The sequence below is a fragment of the Melitaea cinxia genome, chromosome 21, assembly GCF_905220565.1.
Source record: "Melitaea cinxia chromosome 21, ilMelCinx1.1, whole genome shotgun sequence".
Taxonomy (NCBI): domain Eukaryota; kingdom Metazoa; phylum Arthropoda; class Insecta; order Lepidoptera; family Nymphalidae; genus Melitaea; species Melitaea cinxia.
In genome coordinates this window covers 8,454,135-8,466,987 of record NC_059414.1, presented here as the reverse complement: position 1 = coordinate 8,466,987, position 12,853 = coordinate 8,454,135, and positions in this window count along the sequence as shown.

Genomic DNA, 12,853 nt, shown 5'->3' with positions numbered 1-12,853 from the left:
TGTATTCTTATTTAATTAATTAATCATTCAATTTTAAAAATATGGATAATTATAAATAAGAATATAGGTATTACGATATTTATATTTCGTTGAACTGGTTTTTTTTTGTGGATTTCGATCTCCAATATTATTTATTTTTTAACCGACTTCAAAAAAGGAAGAGGTTACTCAATTCGACCGTATATAGTATATATATATATATTTAATGTATGTTCAGTGATAATTTTGTCGTTTATGAATCGATTTTGATAATTCTTTCTTTTGGTGGAAAGGAGATATCCTAAGTGTGGTACTATGATAAGAAATTCAGGATCTAATGATGGGATCCCAGAGAAATCGAATCGAAACCCTCGAAAATCCGCATGACTTTTTGACCGCATGATAACATCCAGTGTACCAATTTAGATGATTTTAAATTTAATCGAAAGCCGATGTTTATCACGTGGTCACGTTTAAATTTCATCGAGATCTGATTACAACTTTTGGAGTAATCTTTGATAATGCGTATTTACTTTACTTACTAACCTAACCCCGCTAACGTTTTTTGCCATATATATTTTTAAACCCCCTTCCCCCCCTATAACTTATGAAAAAAAGATGTTGGCCGATCCTCAGACCTACTCGATATGCACACAAATTTTATAAAAATCTGTTCACCCGTTTCGGAGGAGTATTTTAACTAGCATTGTGACACGAGAATTTTATATATAAGATAATATATTTACAAAACTTACATAAATAAATATAATAAACTATTATTAATATTATAACTTGTTTTTGTTCGTTTCATTATAATTTTATATGTATATTTTTACATGGTACTATTGTTATTAGCATATAGCGGGGAAATGGCTAGTAAAAAAACTTTTCATCTTCTTTTTCTTATTTGAATTCGCTAATTGAACAAAATTATTAAGTACTTTAAACTTTATAGTTATAGCTTATTAGCCGGTTAAATCTTATAGATATAACATATGTTACTTAGTGAGAATGTAGGATTCTCCTCGTAAATTAATTTATAACATATGTCCAGTAGTTTTTGATTTTATCCATTACATATATTTCAAAATATAAAAATAAAAATATTTCCCTGTTAATAAAATTATTTAAAAAAAGTGGATATTTAGATATGTGTATTAGTAAACTGTTTGAGGCTGCTGTTTGTCCTATAATTACTTTTCACATAAAACCACAGTTAGCTGCTCAACAGCACGGATTTTGTGCCAGCAGATCTCCTACTACTAATTTGTTGCAGTATGTCAATGACATTAGCAAATCTTTAGATTCTCGTGTACAGGTCGATTCCATCTACAAAGACTTCAGTAGTGCCTTCGACAAGGTTAATCACAGTCTACTAATATCAAAACTGGAGCAGTTTGGCATATTTGGTCCCTTGCTTAAATGGTTTGCATCTTACCTGTCAGAGAGGAAGCAAAGAGTGATGTTAAAAGGTTATGAGTCGCCGCCGTATTTGTCTACCTCTGGGGTACCACAGGGATCTCACCTGGGGCCTATTTTATTCGTGATTATCGTAAATGATATTGTATACTCCATAAAGCACTGCAAGTGTTCCTTGTATGCAGATGATTTAAAGGTATATAGGGAGATTAAATCGGATTTGGATGTCTTTCATCTCCAAAAAGACTTGAACGCAATTCAGAATTGGTGTCAGGACAACTTGATGTCTCTCAATGCATGTAAATGCTATCATATGACTTTCACTCGTAACAGGAATGTACGATCATCAACATATCATCTAAATGGTGTTTCTCTTCAGAAAGTTGATACTATCCGTGACTTTGGTGTACAACTTGATAGGAAACTTAGTTTCATGAACCATTTCGATTCGATAGTAGCCAAAGCATCAAAAATGGTTGGTTTTGTAAAGAGAGCTTGTTCTGAGTTTCGATCAGTGTCAACCCTTAAATTATTATACAACACCCTAGTCAGAAGCATCTTGGAGTACGCGTCCCCAGTCTGGAATCCCTCGTATCGTTTTCACGTTAATAGAATAGAACGCGTACAAAAAAGCTTCACCAGGTTTCTACGTTTTAAATGTCCTGGATGTCCTTATGGTGCTGATTATTCAGTTAGATTAAGCTATTTCAGCATGACATCATTAGAACAACGTAGAAACTCATCTGATCGGATTATGCTTTATAAAATCATAAACAATTTAGTAAATGCACCCGACTTGCTCCCCGAAATTAGTATATGTGTACCTCGACAAAGCTTGGTGAGACCGAAACGCAAAGTAAACACTTTCACAACAAGCTCATCTAAGACCAAACTTGGTCAAAATGCACCCATGAATAGATTAATTACCAGCTACAATAAACTGGACAGTTGCTGTGGCATTGACATCTTTGCAGACACTTTACTCCAATTTGCCAAAAAGTCATTGACTGGTTCTGAAGAACAATTGTAATTGTTAATTCTGCGTATGTCTCATTTTATTGTTTTTAATTTTAATTTTTTTATCTTTGGTATTTTGTTTTTATTTTTTAATCAAACTTTTGCAATGCACTCGTTAACTACATTCTTAAGTTATTCTAATTAAGTAGTTTTGCTGTTTCTTTGGTGTTGGATTTGTTTGTTAATATTTTATTGATGTAACGATAGAACAAAGTTCTTTTTTGTAAGTGTTGTGTACTTCTGTAAGTGACAAGTTCACCATAAACTTATTTTTACGAATATTATATCCTGTATTGTTAATAGTGAATAAGTCGTTGAAGTACCTTTATAAGAATAAATAAATAAATAAATAATTAGTGCTATGGTTTTCGTTGCAACACAGGTAAGCGTCTCAAGTTAATTAGTCAAGTACAGTTATAAACAGAAATTAACATACATAGCGAAGATCTCGGCTTGCGACCTTTCCACTTTCTTGCTGCTGAACGACCTCGTTATAATACAGGACTACATTAACATACATACTCGATCAATACTAAGCCGACAAGGAGAACGAAAATAGCATGTAAATGAAAATACTTCTTATCTACTGCCGGTTTGTATTACGATAAGTTACTGTTAAGGACCCTCTTTGTATTTAGTCCTTGTTGTAAATTATGTACTTACTATGTGTTTTCTTTTTATATAATTTTAACCTGATGTAGTGTGTTTTCACAAATTAATTTATATCTTTTTTTATTTATTTACCATGTTCACAACTGTACAAAATATTTTGGCCACACTAAATACATAAGGTATTTTATATATAAAAATGAATCGTAAAATGTGTTCGTGAGCGTATAACTCAACAACGCCTGGACCAATTTTACCAATTCTTTTTTTAAATGTAGTTAGTAGTAGTAATGTAGTAAGTAGTAGTAATGTAGTAATGTTTTTTAAAGTCCAAGAATAGTTTTTACGGTGAGAAAAATTCTAATAATTTTCGTGAAAACCCTAAAAACAGCCCTTTTCTTTTTCCCGTACAAACGTTTTCTAACTAAAATGTAGAGTCAAATTGAACTTTATATCAACAAAGTTCAATTTGACTTTTTTTCTTTTGATTCAATTAAGTTCATATTAAATAATATATTAGGGCGCATTTTACGTAAGTTATTAATGATTAAATTGAAATTTCCGTTTTTAGACTATCGACTCCAAATTTGGTACGAATCTCTTATATGTGATGTAGAAATGATCGATGAGCGATAACTCATGCCCAATAAGGATTGCGGGGGTGGGCGTTTACAATGAAAATTTTAAATGTATGTAACTCCAAACTACTGAACCAATTTTTATCAAATTTTTTAATCATCTGTTACTTGGTCCAAATTGAGAGACAGGACAACGTCTGCCGGGTCCGCTAGTAGTATATATAAAACTCCCGCTATTTCGGGGATGTTGCAGACGTCATGGTCATGGACGAGTCGCCCAATATCGGAAGTATTAAAGTGACAATCACTGTAAGTTCCGTATAAGCATGACTGTTGATAGTAGCTGTGAAAGCTTAAAATCTCATTGTATATTAAGGGGCTTACTATGCCTCATGCCTTATCCACTAGCCCACTTTAAAACGTGTTAGAATGAGTGTAAGCATAGATGTGCAAACAAAAATAACGTTAAAAAATCAATTATTTTATTAATTTGAATGACAGACTAGTAATTCAGTACACATTTAAACAATAATTATGTAAAAATGTATGACACAATTTGTACGTTCCTTTGTTTGTTTGAATGTGTCGGAGAATATACTAGTTCTACGTGTTAAGTATGTCGTATACATTATTACTATAAAAATTAGCATCAATTAGTTTTTTTTTATTACTATTACTTTTTTCAACATATTTAACTTGAGGCGAATAAAATTTATATTTGTTCTTACTTATTATATTGTGCTTATCCGATGTCATTGTCCTTACTTGCAAACTTTCAAATGAGTAAAGTCGATATGTTTAATACTAATATTTTCCAATTTTTGGGGCATTTTTTAGCTTTTATTGCTTGAAGCTTTTATTTATTTTGCTTGCTGTGTGGTTACAGCAGTAAAGAATTTAGTCACCCCTCGCTTCCCGAGGGTGTCGTAAGAGGCGATTAAGGGATAACACAGTTCCACTACCACCTTGGAAATTAAAAAGCCAGCCGATGGTGCGATAATCATCCAACTGCTGGCTTTTAAATACACAGGCCGAAGATGAGCAGCGTCTTCGGTGTAACAAAGCCAGCCCTGCGGTCACCAACCCGCCTGCCCAGCGTGGTGACTGGTTGATTATGGTCAAAACACATGAGTTCACGACATTTTTGGCGTGAAATTTTGGAGATCTGTGACCAACAGTCGACTGCGACAGGCTGAAGTGATAATGATGTGATGATTTAACTTGCAATGTATGTATGTAAGTATGTATACAGTACCTACGTTCGTTAGGATGGAATCTTGCAACTCAACTTTTTGTATACACGTTTAGTTTATTTTACTTATTCTTTTTAGGGCATTTAATGTAAAAGCTTGTTTTTTAAAAATATTTTTTCTCTAATTTATTATTCTGTGCGATATTTAAAACAAAATATCGGTTAAGTCGTTCTCAATATTTTTATATACCTTCAAATAAATTGAAAATTTATCATAAAACTTTAGTAAGCACTACCACTTATATTAATCGTAAAAAATATATCGTTGGGTTTTGATTAAATTAAATAAAATCTTCTAATATATAAAGTTCTCGTGTCGCGGTGTTTGTAGTTAAACTCCTCCGAAACGGCTTGGCCGATTCTCATGAAATTTTGTGTGCGTATTGGGTAGGTCTGAGAATCGAACAACATCTATTTTTCATCCCCCTAAATGTTAAGGGCAGTCAACCCCAATTTTTTTTTAATTTTTAGATAAATTATTTATTTTTTATTTTATTATGATTTGGCGTTGCAAAATACATACAACCCTAAATTTTCACCCTTCTACCACCAACCCCTATTTTTAAATAGCGTTTAGCGGCAAGACAACGTTTGCCGAGTCAGCTAGTAAATATATGTATAACACAAACGAAAAGATCATCTTTTATTTATTAAGTAGATCTACGCTTTTCGCATTTATTAGAAACGAGTTATTAAGATAAATCAATACATAAATTTCTCGTCTTCACTATCTTTTAACTATATTAGATTTCGTTTCTGAATAACACAAAACATGTCATTTTCAATTTTAATATTTATAGACGTGCAAAGCAAGTCTTCCTTTTAGGTCCATTTGATAGCATTATGATCTCTCATGTTCCAGGACATGGTTATTTTATACACCGATTGAAAAATATATCAATCGATTTTTTTGGAAATTTGTAAAAGTTTGATTTTGGGTGCTAGGAGAATGAATTTAATCGATCTTTCAATTTACCCCGTATTATATAGATATATATTATAGTTGGAACATATTGCCATTTTAATATGATAGAGTGTTTCTACCCTGGTCTAGTCAGCGGTATTCAAAGATAAAATCAGTTGCCTAAAGTTACTTTACAACTAGGGATTGCAATCCGGTGTCGTTTTCAATCCGGCCGGATTGGGACCGGATTGATGTAACTTTTCTTATTGATTCCAACACAAGTAAACCGTTAATGAAGCGTAAAAAACAGTAAATGTTATATGAAATAATTTTTAATACTAATTTTAGACAAATTTTTAAAAGACAAAACCATGAGAATTTCAAGCTCAAAGCAAATTATGTATCAAATTATAAGCTAAAAATATATTCATCATCACTTAAGCTTAATACAGTTCACTGCTGGACATAGGCCTCCACATGTTTGTGCCAAAAATGGCGTGAACTCATGTGTTTTGCCCACACCACGCCGCAGTCACCACGCTGGGCAGGCGAGTTGGTGACCGCGGGGCTGGCTTTGTCGCACCGAAGACGCTGCTGCCCGTCTTCGTTTACAGCTAATAATGTAGCTGTAGGAAGGATTGTCAACTTCTACATTAATCGAATTATCACTCCTTTCAAAAAACGATTCGTTTTACTCACAAACAGTTCAAATTTAATTAATTTAATTTAATAATGTATACAATTTTTTAGTGATTGCAGATTTTATTCTCTACTTTTTCTTTCACGAGTCTCAAGCTATCTGTATGTCTGAGTTATTATAGTCTTTGGCTAAATATTTGTAAGGTTTTTTTTTCAATTCTAGTCACATATGTTTTTCTTCGGAATAGTAAATGTACCAACATTGCGGTTTGAGATATTACAAATGTGAAGCTTCAGATATTAATACAAATATTTATTGATATGATAATATGGCTACTCATTTTCAACTTCATTAAATTATTTCGAATTATCCTTTAATTTCGGTTACAGATATTCGATATTACGGGAAATGCCAAACTATTTCCTTCTTAATTTTTACTATGATGAGTTAATAATTAACAACTATTGTATTAGTTAATTTTACAAATTATGAACACTGTAAAACACCGATGACTCCCACAATGATTCAGTTGCAAAATTAACTAACTTTAGGACAGATTTTTGACCGGAAAACTGTACAAACAAAGCATAACATGTGTTATTTAAATTCCCTCTGAGAAACTTTTAAATGCCTATAAGTTAAGGTTACGGAAAGATTTTTATTTCGGATACCCGATAGTTTCGATTACAGTTGCGAGACCTCATAACATCCTTAGTTTTAATCTTAATATTTCCTGTTATTTTGCAAGTAACTACTTACCGAAGTTCTTTAATTCTCGCATAATAAGTCAAGTAACTTTAGTACTGCTTCAGCTGTAAATATAATTAAATACTTTCACCAAAAAGCATTTACAGCTAATATAAATGCCTGAACAATGTCAATCTAATCTTTTACCTAAGTGTCTGAGAACTCGTATATTTATGAACTAAACTTTAATTTTCAATAGAGCGGTAATTTTCTTAAAATACGCAACCAACATGGCAACGGATCCGGTAAGAGTAAAATGATGCCGGATTCACCGGTATACCGGATCCGGTTTTCCGGATTGCAATCCCTAATTACAAAAGAAAACAATTTATAAATACCTAATTAAACCTAACAAAACTTATATCTCCCTCTCAACTTCCGTTCGCCTCATCCGATCACACTCTTCGTATCACTCTGGTCATGCATTTACCATCTTACTCCTCAAATTAAGGGTGTGTAAAGAATTTTCACTTCAAAAAATATTAATATTAACTGATTAAAAGTTTAATTTAATATTCATAAAATATACTACATAAATATACTGTGCTGTGTGGCTACGGCACTAAAGAATTTAGCCACCCCCTCTCTTCCCGTGGGTGTCGTAAGAGGCGACTAAGGGATAACAAGGTTCCACAACCACCTTGGAACTTAAGAAGCCGACCGATGGCGGTATAACCATCCAACTGCTGGCTTTGAAATACACAGGCCGAAGACGGGCAGCAGCGTCTTCGGTGCGACAAAGCCAGTACTGCGGTCACCAACCCGCCTGGCCAGCGTGGTGACTATGGGCAAAACACATGAGTTCACGTTATTTTTGGCGTAAACTTGTGGAGGCCTATGTCCAGCAGTGGACTGTATAGGCTGTAATGATGATACTGGATATTAAAATAGTCCAATGAAAAAAAAATATATTTACACAAAAATAGACTATAAGTTCGTTGTATCCCATATGGTAGTTAATTCGTAATAACTACCTACTGGACATTTAGACTCTTAAAGGAACATCGTATACACGACCGTTCGGTTTCCGAGAAGGACATGAGAGGTAGAAAATTACATTCTATAGCGTTTTTAAGGAACTTTTGGTTTTCGTAAAAAATAATATTCAGTGAGTTATTTGTTATAAATAATTATAAACTTTGTATGTTTAATATTAAAAAAAATATTGTAAGATTTTTCGAATCTATCTATTTACTTGTAATTTTTTTTACAAACAATGTACCTTACAGCTAGGTATATGCTATATAGTATAGCCAATAACAGGTTTCTCTTAGATTACTAAATAGCACTGTAACAAATAAAATAATAAACTAAGAAATTCAGGGTGCTATCTACAATAGATTTCGTTATGAATAAAGACCTAAGATATCAAGTATGCCAAATTGAGATCTGGCTTTCAAAAATCATCTAATAATAAATGTTTTAGAATAAATATATCTTACGCTTCAACCTGTCATATTCCACTGCTCGGCATAGGCCTCTTTCCCACGTAATTAGATCAGAGCTGCTGCTCCAATGCGGGTTGGGGGATATATTCCCTACTATGAGTAACGATCGCATGATAAACAGGACCGACAGCTTAAAATTCTTTGCGAGGCACGATGGGGAGACCCAAATGGAGTAACAACCAGACCAGAAATAAATATTTTTTATAAACACAAATATCCATTCCGAGCGGGAATCGAACACGCGACGGTCGGTGTTTAGGCACCGCCGTCACGGCGCACGCACTGTAATACCAGAGCGGTCCTCAACTTAAATGATGACCATTTCCAATTATATTTTAGAAAAATAATTAAGAATAAGCCCTTAAAAATATATCGAAATTTTACAATACATTTGAAAGGGCTGGACCGATTTTGACGGGACTTTCACTGGCAGATAGCTAATGTAAATAAGGAGTAACTTAGGCTACTTTTATTTCAGACATTTATTTATTTTACTCGTATAACTCTGCGAACTGAACAGAAACTTTTATTTTAAATTCTACGCAGACGAAGTAATAAATACTCCTTGAATTTAGTATTGCTTTCAAGAACGTTGACCATGATTTTCTTATTGCAATTCTACGGACTCTAAATATCGCTCCAAATGCTGCCAAATGGTTTCAGGCCTACTTGTATGATCGGTAACAGTGCGTTAGCTTTGACAATAAACTTTTAGCTTATTTTAGTTATTCCTGAAGTGTACCTCGAGGGTAAGTTTTATCATCCGTGCTCTTTTCTATATAAATCAATTCCTTGTCTTCACCTGCTGTTAAAGACCTGAGTTTATTAATTGATAATACTCTTTTAACGGGTGCCTCAAGTTGTGTCGATGGTGCGTCGAAGGTCTTTGCAACAATAAGTTCGCTAAAACGTTGGAAGAATTTTCTCCCCTTTAAAACTAAACTTGCTTTGATTTATTGATAATTGCTACCCTGCTAGATTATGCCGACATAGTTTATATCGATATGTCTGAACGGTTATTAAAAAAGACGGAACGATTATAAAGTATATGTATTCGCTTTGAATTCGGGTTGCGCAAATTTGACCATATATCTAAACATCGTAAATAGTTGAGTTGACTACCAATTAGACAGCGAAAAATATGCATGCTCTTTCTTTGCTGTACAATATCCTTTATCTCACACACCCCTTTACTATTTTAGGACATGTTCTCGTAGTAATAACTTGGTTGCATGGCCTCTTTGTAACTCAAATGTATAGTAATTGCTTCCATAATATCCGTCAAGTAGAGTCAATAACTTTTTTTAAGAATCTATCCCTTACATTGTATATAAATATGCGATCTATTGGTATATTATATCCTATGTATATGTTTGTATGTATGTATGTATTATGTATGTATCGTAAAATTTGTGATATTAGTTTATATATACATATATATATATATATATATATATATATAATACATATATATATATATATATATATATATATGTATGTATATATATATATATATATATATATATATATATATATATTTTATTTTTTTATATTTTTTTTAGTATTTAAAGTTGATTTTTGTATTTGTAATAACATTGCATTGTTGTTTGTATATTCTTATCGGCAGTTTTTCCTAAACATCAATAAAGTTTGCCTGGAAGAGATCGCTATAAGCAATAAGGCCACCTTTGCATACATACATATTTGTTTGTAATGGTTCTGAATTGCATCTTTTTTGTGTGCAATAAAATTTTTATACATAAACTTATATATAATTGCGATACAAATCATACAAGCATACAGGTATTTAAACAAGTAAGTTATTATTAAGGTGAAGAATTTAAGCATTTACGATCAGACTTTTTAGAGACTCAATCGAGCGATAAGTTGTCCGAATAATTTCCTGTTTTAGAATTTAATTGACGCAAGATTTAATATTTTTAAAAGAGGCTTATGTGGGGATTTATAAGACGAAATAAACTCAAAAAATATGGAATATTCAACGATGTCCAATTATCACAAAAAAAAAAAATGTCTGGAAGTTCTTTTCTAGATCACCAAGGGGTAAACCTGCATTTGTCAATTTATCTTTTTTGTTTCTATTTTTATTTGTCCGATTTGAATTACGAAAATGCTATTCTTACAAACACTATTAAAGAACTTTGTATATGTTAGTTGGAGTAACTTTGCAGTTTATTAATTAAAGTTTTACCTTTAATATGTTTACGCCATATGATTCTTGGCCATTTCTTCGGCTCTGTTGCATTTCGTTCGATTTCGCGTTCTCGATATACATACCTACGCTACAGAATTAAGAATTTGTAGAAAAGATTTTTCAAAGATTTTTTATAACTGTCTTATACCTACAGTTATAAAAAGTCGTCAAAAGTACTTATTGTATTTATTGTAAAGTACTTACGTTAAGTTGCATTTGTTTTTAATAAATTATAGTATAGTTTTATATGCTACGATTTGGGATGTATACTTCAGAAAAAACTAGGCGAGAAACTCACTTTTTTTTTAAACTGTCAATCATTATAAGTAAATTTAGTCATGCATAAATATTATAATAGTCATATGTCTTGCGTAAAATGCAATTTATCACTTAACCCATAATTATATATTTAACATCAATATAATATTGTACCGAATAATATGCTTTAGTTCCTAAAATCCTTTTTAAAGTAAAGTTGAAGAAAATTAGACCTACTTATTTTTAACCGACTTCCAAGAAGGAGGAGGATCTTAATTCGAATGTTTTTTTTATGTATGTTACTTCAGAACTTTTTACTGGGTGGACGATTTCGACAATTTTTTTTTAAACAAAAGGTGGTGTGTTTCATTTGGTCCCATTTAAATTTATTTGAGATCTAATAACTACTTTACGAGTTATATCTAATAATGCGTTTTTACTTGACTATTTTTTCGTCTACCTACCTATGTTGTATCTATTTACTTGATGTAATTGAAGTCGGTTTTTTTTCGTTTGCGAGCAAATAAAATTATTATAAATAAGATACGTAAAAAGTAATTTAAATAACTAAATATATCTTATACTATTAAACGAGCAATTCTTGTATATATATATATAATCTGAATCTCGGAAACGGCTCCAACGATTTCCATAAAATTTAGTATATAGGAGGTTTCGGGGGAGATAAATCCATCTAACTAGGATTAATTTTTAGAAAATGACGTTTTATCCCTGTTTTTAGGGAGTAAAAAAATAGCTACAATATCGTTAGAATACGAAGGTAAATTTCGCAACTGTCATTAAAGTTGTAATAGCTCGGTGGGAAATCGGCCAGTCGGGATCAACCGAGGAGATCATGGTTCAAATCCCAATGTCCCTGATCAATTATTTTTTTCCTTTTTTTTAATTGCACTCGTTATTTAAAAAAAAATATTATTCATATTTTATAAATATGTAATTCGAATTTAAATATGAATTCCAAAAAACACGATTTACTAAAAATACCGAGCTAGGCTCGGTCACCCAGGTACTGTATATATTAAACTCAAAGGTCGAGCTTATCCTACAACCTTTTTTTGTAAACCTTAAAATAGATTCCAACGTATTTTAGTCGTCTGTCTTAAACCAAATCTAGAAAAAAATAAAAGTTTTTGTTAAACGACACACAAACAATCTGTTTCATATTTTATTCTTTAGACTGAACGATATATCGTAAGACAATTTTGTCATGAGTCAAGATTTAAAGTTTTCTCGTTGCATATTAAATTTTGAAAATTACATTTCTTATTCCATTTTTCAACATTGAAGTAGTTCTAATGGCAAATTCAATTTAAGAAAAATTAAGAGCTTTGTGCTTCTCAAGCCATTATAAAATTAAAGACTACGATTTCTTATTAAAAGCTGTACTTATATAGATAAAATTAAATAACTAAATATGTAGGCTGAACCAATTTTGCTAATTTTCTTTTTTTAAGTTTGTTTAATATTTTGTGTAATAGAAAAGTTCTTATGAGATTAAAATGTTACGAAAACTAAGCATAAATATGAAAAAAAAATATTTATTTCATTTCCAGGCTTAGTTAAAATTAGGCTGTTTGTATAAATATTTATCACAAACATGTATAAATATATTTATGTAACATTATCATATTTTTCGTTTTAATTTTGAATTCTCATATTCGCGTTTTTAAGTCTAAGAAAATCAGTCCTAAAATTAGAGGTATAATAATCTAAAAACAAATAGGTAATACTGTTTATTTAAAAGTTGACAAATTAAAAAAAAAACG